General features: G+C 35.5%; 1 protein-coding gene across 1 annotated transcript in view; it reads left to right on the top strand.

Annotated features, from left to right (window-relative positions):
* Window positions 1-212: 212 nt before the first annotated feature.
* LOC128985609 (ATP-binding cassette sub-family G member 1) overlaps window positions 213-15,409 on the top strand; it is a 67,613-nt gene continuing 52,416 nt past the window's right edge. Inside the window, exon 1 of the mRNA XM_054405249.1 lies at window positions 213-283. The gene's annotated coding sequence lies outside the window, so the exon portion shown is untranslated. The remainder of the gene's footprint in view (window positions 284-15,409) is intronic.

Below are 15,409 nucleotides of genomic sequence, written 5' to 3'. Positions count from 1 at the left end.
TTCTCCCCTCTATTGATGAACATAGAATTTTTTGCACTAGAAATTTTTAAATTGTGAACGTTTGTTTAACTGTTGGGGGGATTTAGAAATTTTTCGCAGCATTAAAAAAAACTAAAACAAACCAGACAGTTCTATGCTTTATTTTTTCGCGTGACAATATGGGAGGGGGCAGGCAATGGCAAGGAGATGGTAAACTTTCTTCCAATCTAGTCTAGTCAGTCGGTGTTCCGCGCTCTAAGTGTGTTGACTTCCTCGGATCGGCTGAGTACTTACAACATTTCTCGTAAGTTCAATTCAACAATTATTAGACACAAGTATTCACTCTAATCAATATGAACTACTACTTTGGAGAAAAAAGGAGAAAATAATATACGCCGTGTACATTAATTAGTATACACGTGTGGCCAATCCATAGATTGACATACTGCAGTTCTTTTACATATCTACCGTCCTTATATCCTTACCAAGGACAATATTAATATATATTTCCTGTGTAAGGAAAAGGAGTGTGTCTAGAGGCTTACTACCGGTACCACTTGTAACAAAGAACTTTGAAATTATTTAAACGAAATGCAATTATTCGTTAACTACTGACTGTTCTTTGGTTTTATAATCAAAGAGTAAAGAACGGGTTGAACATTTATCCCTTTTAAGATGAAGCATCTAATTGAAAACAAAGTACTTAAGAGTTATCGGACATCAAACGCATCAAAGCATGCTTCAAATTAAATTTCCAAAGTGGACGAGTTGTCTACTTCAGTGCTCAAAGTCAATGACGCCACTTCATAAACTTAATCTTTATCTCCACTATATATTTTTATGGATAAACATATGCCAAACTAACGCCCCCCTGTGCAAAAATTTTAATTTTGGACGTTTTGTCTTTTAGAAGAAACGAAACCAGAGTCAAGATTTGAAACTAGACTACAACCCCTGACATTTTGTGCTATACACATATTGATTTTTAAGCTTCGTAGAGTTTAAAGTCGCTTAAACATTAATGGGCGCTGTAATTTTCAAATTTAAAACTATTAAATAAAAAATATTTGGTCTAATTATAAAGTAGTAATCATGGAAAATCCTTTGGAAACCCATTCGAGCTATTTATTAGGTTCGGTTTATGATATCCAGTGAAATAGTTTGTTGATATTCACTATACTACATAAATAACAAGCAATAAATAGTCGAATAAATAACTGAACACCTTAATTTTTAACGAGGTAACCACAACAGAAATGATTTGTATAAAGATAACTGTTTTATTCACAAAATTTAAACTGATACCGGTAACTTAAACGTTATCACACCGTGGTTGAATGTGCTTTAAAAAATGATTTGCATTAACTAAAGGCATGCATAGTTTTAGTTTAATATGCACCAGAAACACTGGTTTAATTAGTAAACTTAATAGCTTAATCAGCTAAGCTTAATCAATTAACAAATTCTGGCTCAAATAAAGCCGTTCATTTCCTACATTACATAATGACGTAAGTGGGAATGGGAATACCGGAAATGCAGTTGTTAGACGGGTCATTCATGTGCGTGGAACGTAGGACTGTGTACTGAGTATTGTTGTGACACGAATGTTCAATGTTGAAGACGGGATTGTTATTAAACGATATACTACAATGGTGTAGGCCCTACCAGTGTGCGCTTCGTAACTATTGTTTGAGGTTGAGACAGCGCATTTCAGAAATTGAAAGACACTTGCAAAGATGTCAGAGGAATCGTGGTTTTAATATTATTCGATTCAGAATTAACTTCTTTCAACCCAAAACCATAATAAATAACCCTTATAAACTTACAATCATTACGGGTTAGCTTTTGACAGGTAAATGTACATCAATATAAATATACATTTCTGTCCGGTGAATGTACAGTGTGTTTTTTGTTAATTATTATTCCATATCGTTTCATAAAAAAGATCAAGAAAAGTGACTGTTTTCTGATATTGACGTGAGTGGGTCATTGAACACAAATATGAAACACAAGATAGATTGTATATCAGATCGTAGGATGAACAAATATAGACTTACAAAATGTCTAATTTTAACGAATCTCCCAAATAGGGAATAAGCTATTACCGCAGGTTTCAAGGTAAGACCTATCCCAGGACCGATTTACTTTTTCGTTTTGAAATCTCCTGAGTCCAAAATATATGTTTCAAATTTGAAGAATATGATGAAAATTCTACTTGAAGTATCCATCCAACGTCAACGCCACAATTTATATCCATTCGTATTTATATCCATAAACTTTTATTTCTTCCGTCAGAGGTTTTTAAACCATACAATAATGGTTTTCGCTGTTTGATTTGTGTTCGATTTCATTAGTGTGTTTTCAACGCATTGGTATATTTATGTTTTTGGCAAGAAACCTTACCTAACCCTAGAGTTGCTCTTAACTTCAACCAACTGTTGACAGTTGGCCCACAGTACTTGGCATTGTTTATTGATAGCCCAATGATAGTTGGAAGGAATCTGGGTCTGTATTACACCGACAGCGACCAGAACACGGGAGGATTTTAACAATCGAATAAAATTTAAGGAGGATACAAACCACTTTTAAATCCCAACTGCAACATCTCATTCCTAATGAATTACAAACATACGAAGAGGTAAATATTAAGAGGTAAATAACATTCCTAGTTTAGGAATATCCTCAATCAAAGAACTACGACATAACGTGATCTTGGTTTACACTTTAACTAATAAATGCCACTGGGTAGTGGGTAGAAGACATTGCATAACTCTGTCAATGTTGAATCTAATTTGAGAATAAAGTGAATGTAATGGAACCACAGAAAGAGCGTGTTTTTTTCAAATATCCGTTTCTTTCTCATCCACTAACTTTATAAGCACGCCAACGCCTAACTCAGTGGGTAGCTTGTATTGAATCATATTGAATGATAGGTTCTGAAGTCTATGAAGATTATGAAGATATAACTTCGGCAGAATCCCATTCAATGACAGACATATTCAACTATATTTTCCATAAATAAACACTACCCTACACCAATATAGGATGCATGATGATTACTTCAGTATTTTAAGTCAATGTCTAACTAACGCTCTTTTACTACTCAAGTCAAAAAAGTTGTATTCCAATGTCAATCTTACGGGGAAGTTGATATAGGCTGGTCGTGATCTTAGCTTTTGTAAAAATACGAGGAACGTAGTTCAATCTGCATACTATGACGCCGGACTTATTTTGGCCAAATAGGTGTTGTTGTAGTCATCAAAAACTGCTAACCTTAGATTTTACACTTGCATCACTCATTTCCGGTGTAGAATGATCTAAGAGTAAGTTATCATGCATGCAACTAAACCATAGAGACCTATGACAACAGCTGATTCAAAGGTCATGGAGTTTAACCACGTTTTCACGACGTGATAAATACTTGGAAACGTTGGGGAAATCACCTTGTACCACGACTACCAAGAAAAATAACCATGCAAGGCCAAGTTGTGTAATCCAGCATTTTTCAATTTAATGGTTGGTGAAATATACGCCTTAGAGGATGTTTTCATAGAAAAGAGGATGTTTTCATAGAAAATTGAAGTAAGCTATAATCTGTTGTTTATTAGATTAGGCTTCGACCACGCTTAGAAATGTTAGCTTTGGAGTTGTATTAATAGTCAAAGCTTTGAAGCTACCCATAGGAAAACACAGTTTTAGTATCATTTCTGATTGTAAGACGTAGCGTAGATTCTATAATCAGAGAAATCTCTGGGGGATAAATAAATATATGCTTACAAAATATCTAATTTATTATTTTGGGTCAGATGCTTGAAAAATTTAAAAGTGAACAACAGTCTTCAATCATCCTCCGTTCATATATTCAGACCAAATGAGCGCTTTGATTGATATCTATATATATAATACGCTAAGCCGATTTTTGTGAACAGAACTCCTCCCTCATTTTTTTACCGATTTTGATGATTAAAGTGTCAAAAGAATTGCCCTGATCTGTAGTTTTGCAAAGTGTTTTTCGTTTTTTGATATCTTAATTAGTTTGGGCAGGATCTTCCATCAAAGTTGGATTTTCTCCCATAAGATTAACATGGGGGAATCTAAATATTTAATTGGAAACTTTGTCTCCACTAATTTTAGAGGACGGCTGGGCGTAGAAACTTGGTAGGGGTATCAAAAGAAAGGTCTTGGTCTGTAGATGAGTTATCAAAAGAAAAACGAAGTAAGTTCCCTTAGGGCTCTGCCCCAGAAGCCTTTAAAGATCCCTCTACAGATTTGTTTACATTTTGGCCATGTGGATAATACTTTTTAATGAAACAGCTGTTAATTTGTATGTATTTTAAACATTGGGAGTTACTGAATTGTCCAAAAGAAGCATTTGCAATAATATTTTCTGATTTTAAAACTAATTTTCTTCTGTATCATGTCATGTTTGGCAATATATAACGTTCCATGACGAAATCAGTGGAAAATCCTTTTATCACAGTAACTCTTAAAATTATTTCTTATTGACCTTATATAAATTTTACGGGTTGGTATCTGCCCTTTTCACCATTTTTGTCTTTATTTTTATCATATTGTTCTAGACAGATCATCATAGGTTCATGAGATTATTGTCATACATGTTTTCAATCATTGGAAAAATATTCAATTGTGTAATACAATACAAAATAATAGCCTACAAGTGCGGAAGGGCACGGTGCCCATTTGAGCCGTGTCCATATTTTGTTAAATTAATAGTAGTTTACAGCAACTGGATAAAACACTTTACAATATTTATGTAGAAATATTTGCATGATTTAGAAAGTCATTAAGCTGGAAAGCTGCAATATACTGCAGACTTTTTAGAGAGGTTACTTCGATGTATTCATTCAGCTTAGTGAAAACATAATATGGATATGTATACAAATAAGAGAAAAGGGTTGTGCATGTATACTAGCGCTACTCAGCAACCACAACCATTTAATTTATCTCTAAAATATATATTCTGATCTATATTGGCTGTAAATATGGCCCAATGAGTAAATAATATTTAAGCAGCTACTGTCATGAAAGAAAGGTCATATTCCTTTTAAACCAGATCACATCATCCTTTATAAGATACGTTGATTAAAAATGTAAACGTCAATATTTACGTGACAGAGAATTTACATTATTTTTGCTTTTTGGAAATGCCTAATTGCTATGTCATTTGCATTATTTGTTGCCAATGAAGCCGCATATAAATGAGGAGGCCCCTAACAGTTTACGAATAAAAGCCAACTTCACTTCAAGTATATTCCACTACACCTAACATTCCATAGAGAGATCATATTGACAACTTTATGTAATTGATATGACTGAGACAACTAACTGACCCCCCATGTCAAGGAATTCCAGCTTTAACAGTAACCCCACAACAAATTTCACAAAACTGTGATAGAGGGTTATTCATTATAGCACAGAAGTATGATATGAACTGACGCGACGTGACGAAGGAAAAATCAAACTTACACTGTAATGGATATCTCCCTTTGAAGTTAGAACGTGTCTTCCCAACTAACAGATACTGTATTTTTTCAAATAAAATCATAGATTAATCTGCATTACACTAATGAAATTATGGAAGTGTTTAACTACAAAAGATCCACCAATACGATTTTAATACTATTTAAAGGTTCTTCCAAACGATGAGATACCAGATAATATACTAATAACTCCAATGACGTACCCTACAGTATGGGAGATATTTTATTCATTGAATGATCAACCATATTTGGTAACTAATGCAATTAATATTAATATCATTATTGTTTTTACACTTATTAATCTTTAAACAATGCTAAATGCTCAAAATATGTACAATTTCACTCAATTTATCGCGGTTAGATGATTTAGCGTTAACCTTGAAAATAACCGTCGATTTCGACGGGTTTCACCTAGTTACAAATAAAACAACTCGTTCAAAACCATACCATGTTAATGTCCTGCAAAGTTTAAGTTCAATTCCTTATTGTATAGTCTTTTTCCTTTTTTCTGCAACATGATGTTATGAAAATTGTTTTATAAACAAAATGAACACGTACAATAATATTTACTTTAGATATCACGTGCACTTGAAAGCGAAAACAACAAGAAGAAAGTAGTGATTCGCGAAACAATTGAGTTTTTTCGTAACTTTTAATGGTTTAGCTTTTAGACCTCCATGCAAACATCCTCGACGTATCAAGAGTTCTTATATTGTTTTTAATTTTAATGAAAATTGGTTATACGCCTTAATGATAAAGAGTGTAATTAATAATACTCATATTGCACACATTTGTGAAAGACCTTATACGTAGGTACTAACTACCTCATTGCTAGCTCTAAATTAACTTCTCTTAATACTGTAACTGTACTTCTTAATATAGCCGTTAACCTGCTTTCTCTGTCAGTCACTTGCCAGATATTGTTGTACCGTCCTAGTTATATCCAACGTTATATCCATTCATTCTGCTGAACGTAAACGCGACAAAGTGTACAAACTCTCTGACAATTGTTGTAGACTTATTCCCTAACATACAGTCACACACACATACACCATCTCTGCTGCATCTAGTCACTTGCCAGATATTGTTCTACCGTCCTAGTTATATCCAACGTTATATCCATTCATTCTGCTGAACGTAAACGCGACAAAGTGTACAAACTCTCTGACAATTGTTGTAGACTTATTCCCTAACATACAGTCACACACACATACACCATCTCTGCTGCATCTAGTCACTTGCCAGATATTGTTCTACCGTCCTAGTTATATCCAACGTTATATCCATTCATTCTGCTGAACGTAAACGCGACAAAGTGTACAAACTCTCTGACAATTGTTGTAGACTTATTCCCTAACATACAGTCACACACACATACACCATCTCTGCTGCATCTAGTCACTTGCCAGATATTGTTCTACCGTCCTAGTTATATCCAACGTTATATCCATTCATTCTGCTGAACGTAAACGCGACAAAGTGTACAAACTCTCTGACAAATTGTTGTAGACTTATTCCCTAACATACAGTCACACACACATACACCATCTCTGCTGCATCTAGTCACTTGCCAGATATTGTTCTACCGTCCTAGTTATATCCAACGTTATATCCATTCATTCTGCTGAACGTAAACGCGACAAAGTGTACAAACTCTCTGACAAATTGTTGTAGACTTATTCCCTAACATACAGTCACACACACATACACCATCTCTGCTGCATCTAGTCACTTGCCAGATATTGTTCTACCGTCCTAGTTATATCCAACGTTATATCCATTCATTCTGCTGAACGTAAACGCGACAAAGTGTACAAACTCTCTGACAAATTGTTGTAGACTTATTCCCTAACATACAGTCACACACACATACACCATCTCTGCTGCATCTAGTCACTTGCCAGATATTGTTCTACCGTCCTAGTTATATCCAACGTTAAATCCATTCATTCTGCTGAACGTAAACGCGACAAAGTGTACAAACTCTCTGACAAATTGTTGTAGACTTATTCCCTAACATACAGTCACACACACATACACCATCTCTGCTGCATCTAGTCACTTGCCAGATATTGTTCTACCGTCCTAGTTATATCCAACGTTATATCCATTCATTCTGCTGAACGTAAACGCGACAAAGTGTACAAACTCTCTGACAATTGTTGTAGACTTATTCCCTAACATACAGTCACACACACATACGCCACGGTCAAGGTAAATTTTTTCAGCGCCAACATCAGTCGGGATCGGTTTTCTATGAATTTGATGGGAAAAGGTATGCGGCGGTATGCTGTTACTAAAAAAGATATATTATAAACAGTTGTTCTGTGATAGCGATGAGGAATGCTTGTTGTAGTTCTATAGTATCCCTTGCACCTCTTTCATTTAAAAAATGTTATATTGTTTGCAAGATAATTTGGAATTCCAAGATTAATGACTGAATATTAAACAAATAACAGCTGATTGAAATGCAACTTATAAAGCAATGTGGACAGCTGATTTACCATGCAAAACATTACAATACCTCGATGCTTTGGACATGCAAAACAGCTTTATCAACTATCTTTCTCACGACAAAAGGTCTGATTTGACGTCCAATTAACCACTTATACTGTTCACATTGCAGTTAATTAATCAAGAAATCTAGATATGGCCTCAAGGTTGTGCAGAATTAGTAGAAAAATAATCAGCATGCAATTTATCTAAGTACACGGGCTTATTTCCCACGGCTAGTTGCCCTACCTCGACACGTCTCTACAAAAAAATCGTAGGCTAAAAATTTAATAATAGGTAGGCCTATACAAAAATACCAGAAGAGGATGCAAACGCAGACGTTGAAAACCTTAAGTTGGACGCTAATTAAGTCTAGCTGTTGCAACGCACTAATAGACGCTAACCATAGTTTACAGCATTTTCATAAATATTCAATTCTTGGACTTGTTTGTTTGTCTTTGAAAGGAAACGGAAGTGTCAGTCGCGGTCATGGAGAACAGCTGATTCGCCAGACATGTCATGTGACACCAAGGACGCTTTCTTGTGCGTCTGTCACAGTCTAACATTCACTTTGAAACTGGTTGATTTTATTTTGTAAAGTATATACCCTTCAGTGATATAGGGACACAGCATGTATACGTTAGGATGCATTACATATATGTAACCAATGTCATGGGCAGCACTAGCGTGTTTCTATTTTTTTTGTTAGAAAGGGACTAGCCAAAATTAAGTTTATCTAGGCATTTCTCTATTTCTTTTGATTTTCTTTTGTTTAAAAACCTTTGTTTAAGGTTTTTATAAGGGAACGGTCAAAAAGGCTTTGTTAATATTTATCGTATATATTTTATTTTGATAGATACAATAATTATTGTATCATCGAAATAATAACACAAATGGTATTATGGTGCAGAAACGACCTTGTTTGGAATCAAATTAGTCCTTCAGATTTGAACGCGAGCACCATATAATAACACAGGTAATGTGGACAATGTGGTTACTGGCCGTTTAATTTTCATTAAGTTATTTACTTTGATTATTGCCATTCAGGATTTTAATACGTGTATACATTTCTCTTCCTAGTAGGCCTATGAGTGTTATTTTATCTCATCGCATCGCATTTGTTAAGTTACGTCTGATTTCTAAAGCCAATACAGGTTAAACTCGTTTAGGTTTTAGCACCAACTTAAGAGAGAATTCGGATAGAGTCGTGTTTCAACAGAAGTAAAAAAAACCAGTTGGTAAGTTTTTCAGCGAAGGTCAACTTTTACTTTTAGATCCACCACTTATGAAAATTGCATCTCAATCCGATTAGTTTTATTATTGCGTGTTCGTTAGACTATTATGGCTATTTATCACTATTACGAACATTTATCTACATCCACTTTAAATAAATCGCAATAATAGTAGTTTGAATTGAAACCGCGCAGTAATTAAAACTAAATTGCAAAACTGCGAATTCTTAACGCATTCTCAGCATTTGATGAGGAAATGTCAGAGGTCTTTATTTCTTGAATGTCTTTTCTGATGTTCGCCTTATTAAACAGGCCAAATAGCGTTTTGAATACAATTCTCTTAATTATAATAACTAGTGGTCTCTTGTATACTCTTTAAACTCGCTTACACTTATACTCTTTTATAGTATTGAACTAGAGGACAATCAATGGTTTATAAACAGATTGGTTATTCAGTTAAAGTTTCAAATTTCAACGTTTATTAGTTAACGAGAAATAAATAGTTAACATCAAAACGCACTTTAGATCGAATATAACTCTTCAAACTGTCATAATTCGATCAATAAGGTTTAGTAATTTTTAGGAGCATATTTAACCTTAAGTAACATATTGTATGTTTTGTGTTTTGAGGTTATTCAGGGTTCCTGGTAGTAAGTTTACATGATTTAAAAGAAATACAGCATATATAAGCAACTCGTTTGTAGTGTGTCGTGATCACATTTCAACAAAAACTATTAAACTCATGATATAACTAGATGAATCCACTTGAAATCATCAATAAATAACAGTATTTCGGAGAGTCCAGTAAACTTTTATAACCACGAAAAACTTACTCATGTTTCAGAGTATGCATGGATTGCAACATTGTGCTTACATGTGTCCAATTTCTCCAAACGTAACAATTTTCTCCCCAAATGACTACAAATTGATAGTATCATTAGCAACTTCATTGAGTTGGTGAGTTGAGTAACAAAACCACTAGTTGCGGAATACAGTGATTACACCCTACGACCCACGACCTGGAGCTGAATGAAGTTTACACTCCATACTGTGGTACTCGCCTCCTAGGGCCTCGCCCCCTGGCTACACGAGGAAGGTGACCTTGGGAGTGTCATGTGTGAAGCGGGGGTTCAGGAGTTTCGTCATAGAATCGAACAGCTGAAAGTAAATATGCACTCTGAGGCGGTGCGTGTGAGCGTGTGTTACGTAACAAACGGACTCTTGGATCATTCCAGAACTCTGGTGAGTGGTTTTACTGAGCCTGACAGTCCCTAAGGTTGCCGGTTCGACCCTGAGGAAAATCAGAAACTTTTAGATGGCTAAAAACTGGCCCTAGCTGCCCTTGTCATTGGCTTTTATAGGTCTGAAGAACAGCTAGGGGCAGTAACAGTGTTACTCACTCAATTAATCTACTTCTATCATTTACTATACACAGAATAGAAATAGTCTGTGTATAGTCAATGCTTCTATCATAGATGAAGTGATATAATTATATTACTTCATCTATGCTTCTATCCTCCATTCGTATTCGGCTTAAAATACACATCTTTATAGGGAGCAGCTACCGTTTCAAAATAATGTACAGTATGTCTCCTTTGGAAGTCATGTAATTTTGATCTGTTATCAACACCTCAGTTAAGGACTAGTATATCAAGGTCTTTATTCGTTTTATAACATAACATTCAACCTGTGGTAGGGTTAATTACTGATTCTGATTTCCATTACCATTACAGTAGTTGTAAATACCAAAACTTTAGCTAGGTCAATCTGAAATGTTAACCTAAAGAGCGAGACCGAAAAAAATCGTTTGTATTGCTACATTATCTTTGCAATGCACAAGTAATAAACTTGCTACATACTTAACAATAAATAAATTAGTAATTGTTATAAATTTTGGCCAACGAACTTGGATGAATATGATTTTGGTTACGCAGTTATAGTAGGAACAGATTTCACCAAAGATGACATTTGTTGGATTACCATTAACGGAATTTATATTTTATGTGTTTGTTTATAACTGGAAACCGATCTCAGGGTCTCTGAACCAACCAGTCCAACCTGAAGGGCGTTCGAGCATTTCCTACACTCGTTTGAGAAAGTAGTTTTCTTCCTTCCGGTGGAATCGGATTAGAAATTCACTGTATGCACTATAATTAGTTTAAAACATACTGTATTCCCGTATAATTTACTGGCCTTGTAGATTAGCTGAAGACACATCACATTTTGAGTCCTCGTCTGGTCTATCAAAAGTGCGTTTTGTTGTTGAGTATTTACTGTTGCTCTGTCCGTGAACGCAGAGAAAACGAACTGTTCAATTAGTGATAATGTCACTTGTTCTTGATGTACATGAATTTTATGGATGTCAATGTCATAAGGAAATACCATAAACAAAACATATGTTATATCTATGGAAGAAATACCCAGCAGATGATTTTTTTACCAATTTGAACACATAAGACTCCTTCCAAACAATACCGTTCTTGTTTCACATAAATTATACAAAACATTTGTCTACAACATGAATCGCTGTATTTTAATATAGAAAACTGAAGTAAATGTATGCAACTAGAAGTGTTATTTAAAAGGTTTGAACAATAAAAGGAAATATCATCCCACACATTAATAAAAACGTACTGCCACTTTTCATGGTTCAATGTAGAAAATCTATTGTAAAAATTGAAAAAGTCCAATATCTACTTGCCAGTTTCAAAGTTAACGACACTATCTACCATGAACATTTTTCATAAAAGCCATTTAAAAAAACATAAAATACCCAAAACCAGAGCACTTGAATATTACCGGTCATGTAACTATCACAGAAACATACAACCAAAAGGTTTCAAATCTTTAAGCTGTAAAATGGGAAGTCTACTTGCATTATTCAAAGGCAATGGGCGACGCAAATATTAGGCCTATAAACTTGCAAACTGTGAGTCCAAGTTTTTCCTGGTTCTGAAGATGAGTACTGAGAAAACACGACACTTGGAAACCTGTTCGATGAAGTAAAATTCCACTGACTGTGACGGTACTCCTTCCTATAGGTCTCGCCACCCTAAGTTGAGGCAGCCCAGACGGACGGGCAGGGTCATTATCGGCCGGTCCCGCCCGACCCTTTATAATCCGATTAGTGACACTTCCGTGAACGCTCTAGTTCCATAATTGTCATTAACAAAGTTAAAAACCGATGTATAAATTTAGTCTTTTACATTAATAACGTCGATTTAACAAACATTTCCGTTTTTGTCCCATCAAAATCGGACAATGTTTACGGTTTTTGGATTTTGGGATCTACACTACTTTGTTTTTTGTTTATAGCTCACAAACCGTAAACATTGTCCGATTTTGTTGGGACAAAAACGGAAATGTTTGTTAAATCGACGTTATTAATGTAAAAGACTAAATTTATACATCGGTTTTTAACTTTGTTAATGACAATTATGGAACTAGAGCGTTCACAGAAGTGTCACTAATCGGATTATAAAGGGTCGGGCGGGACCGGCCGATAATGACCCTGCCCGTCCGTCTGGGCTGCCTCAACTTAGGGTGGCGAGACCTATAGCAGAAGAATCTAGAGGGATATAAATTAACAGCAAATTAGTGTCAACCTATATTGCGCTGTTAGTGTTGATATTTAATAGGCCTACAGATCAAATCGCAGAGTAGAACATGGACCAGAGTTTTCCACAATGGACCAAGATTTTCTCTTCAGAACAATATATGCATGCACCCATTGTAACGAGATCTCTGCACACGAACATCAAAAGAAAACGTCTTTACGCGAGCACTCTAGATAAGATATAGATGTGGGGGGTGGGAGGTGTTGAAATATATTACCATAATGAAGATGTTATGGTAACCAAACGCGCTAACCATGAATGGTGGACTAAACATGCGTTGTTCGCAGTCTCTGAAGATTATCTAGTGGTGGTGAAAGCACGAGACTTATGTCCTGGAGGCGTCGGCCGTCAGTTATCAGTTAAAATCCCACCAACTTCCAATTGACTTTATGTATACAACTACGCCTTAACCCGATGGTTCGGAGCACAAACGCTTAAGCTCTAACTATTGGCCTACCTACGTAGAAAGGATAAGCGGTACAATATTAGATAGACGCCTCAGACAATGATAACTGTGCCTGTATCTGTATTCGATAACTCCCATCACTAAAAGCTGTATAAGCTATTGGTCCATTTAGAGAACAAAAACTGTAGGTGTGTCAGGCTATAGGAAAACAATCAACATCATACTCCTTATCCAACTTAATGCAGAATCCTAACGCAAATACTACACAAGGTACCATACATATCCGTAGAATCCTCAGCATGCGATCTTGTTGCCAACATTTAGAAACTTACTAAAACAACCGGACAGCAAAACTCTCTAATATAAACCATCCAAAACTTTAGTCTCTCACTCAACAGCCGTGTTTGGCAGTTTGTAGAATCGTCAATGGCAAAACGTGAGGGGAAAGTAAACAGAATGCGGTCGCGTGACATCGTGGACATTCGCCCAATGGCACTTGAGGAGGCGTGACTTGCGAGTAAACATCATTGGGTCTGTCTGAGTGAAGTTACTGCACTAGTTCAACTTATTACTCGACGGAATGCGAGAAAAAAGTAAAAATCTAAGTACATGAAAGAAAACAAAATTTCAAAATATCTACCAATGCTAATTTACCTCTTAAATTTGAAAATCAAAACTACAGTTTGTCAAAAACAATGACGAAAAAGTTCGAGTTCAATAAAAAAAATATATAAAAAAACACGTACTGTCTCAATTATTGTACTCGTATGGACTGTTGTGGAGAAAATTATATCCAGATAATTAAAGTACTGACAAATTTCTCCTCGCTTGAAAAACGTATTATTTTAGTTCTAGGACAGTTTTTATAGTGGGTCACCCGCTCACGGCTTCCTCATAAAAATAGCAAAACTTTTCTATTGGTGTTTGGCCAGGTTCATACCCGTGGCCTCAGGACAGAAGTCCCGCGCTCTATCAACCAGACTAGCCACGTCAATGGCAAATAAAATCTAATCGCTCCATAACATAATTTTATGATAAAACTCTCAACCGTTACGCCTAGGGAGATCATGTTGACGGTAATTGATCAATGAATAATTTATTATCAATTATAATCAACGTGCTTCAGCAATAGATTAGTCCAATGTCAGCTAGAAGTAGTAAAGATATACGCAGACTAGCGTATTCCTTAGCACGACTATCGCACTATCGGTTGCGAGATGTAAGGAAATTGCAACATTTCCCTGCATGGGATGGGGAAACATAGACAGACGCTAACAGATAAGGAGGGAAGGTTGAATCACAGAGCTAACCAGCTAACGACTAGTCAAGTTGCGGCGAGCATTTCCCAACAGCATTTCAGCATTTCCCTGTGTTGCAAGATGTAATAATTATATTTAGTGCCTCTGGAATTGGGGTCTCTGTTTATGGTAAAATCCAACCAGTGTGTCACCGTCCTAGGATAGTTTGGCTTGTAACTTGTGAGTGTGTCGGTAGGAATAGACTTTAGAAATCGGCCATACTGAGTCAGTTTATTAAGTTTGGTTGGAATTTTATGTATTACACTTAGAGGTAACTTGTTTAAATCGTCTTGCTATAAAATGTATACACATACAGTATTTTATGTTACCATTCCATGAAGGTTGCTGGCTTATACGCTTAGACATAAATGGTAAGAAAAACGTGAACACCAGATTGTAGCACCATCATGACGCCTCATTCTTACAAGATGATGCTTGCGTTCTTGGAAACAACCTTATTTCTAGGAATGATAACTGGAAACAATCGTTTTTTATCGAGTTTATTTTTGTATGGTTTTTTATAGAGGAATACGTTTATGATGGTAACGTCACGTCATACCATCATATGAACCAGCAGTAAACAAAAACTTAGTATTGCTCCTGCCAACGTTTCACCATTGACTATTGGATACAGAATAGTCAAAGGTTTCACGATATCTCAATACTTTCGACACTGTGGTAGGTAATGTTGCATAAAAGATATTGCAGCATAAAAGTTGGTTTTTAGTTTTGCATGGTTAAAACAACTTTTGAATTGGCTTAAGCGTACTGTGTCAGTGGTTAATTTTAATTTTATTTATTTTCATTTAACAAAATAACATTTTACGTAGTATTAAATTTTAGTATTTTTTATATACCACCATGAGAATGAGACGTCTTTTCA

This window comes from Macrosteles quadrilineatus, unplaced genomic scaffold (genome assembly GCF_028750875.1).
Source record: "Macrosteles quadrilineatus isolate MER2022 unplaced genomic scaffold, UCM_ALF_1.0 Scaffold_2__2_contigs__length_208266976, whole genome shotgun sequence".
Classification (NCBI taxonomy): Eukaryota; Metazoa; Arthropoda; class Insecta; order Hemiptera; family Cicadellidae; genus Macrosteles; species Macrosteles quadrilineatus.
This window is presented reverse-complemented; position numbering and strand designations above follow the sequence as displayed.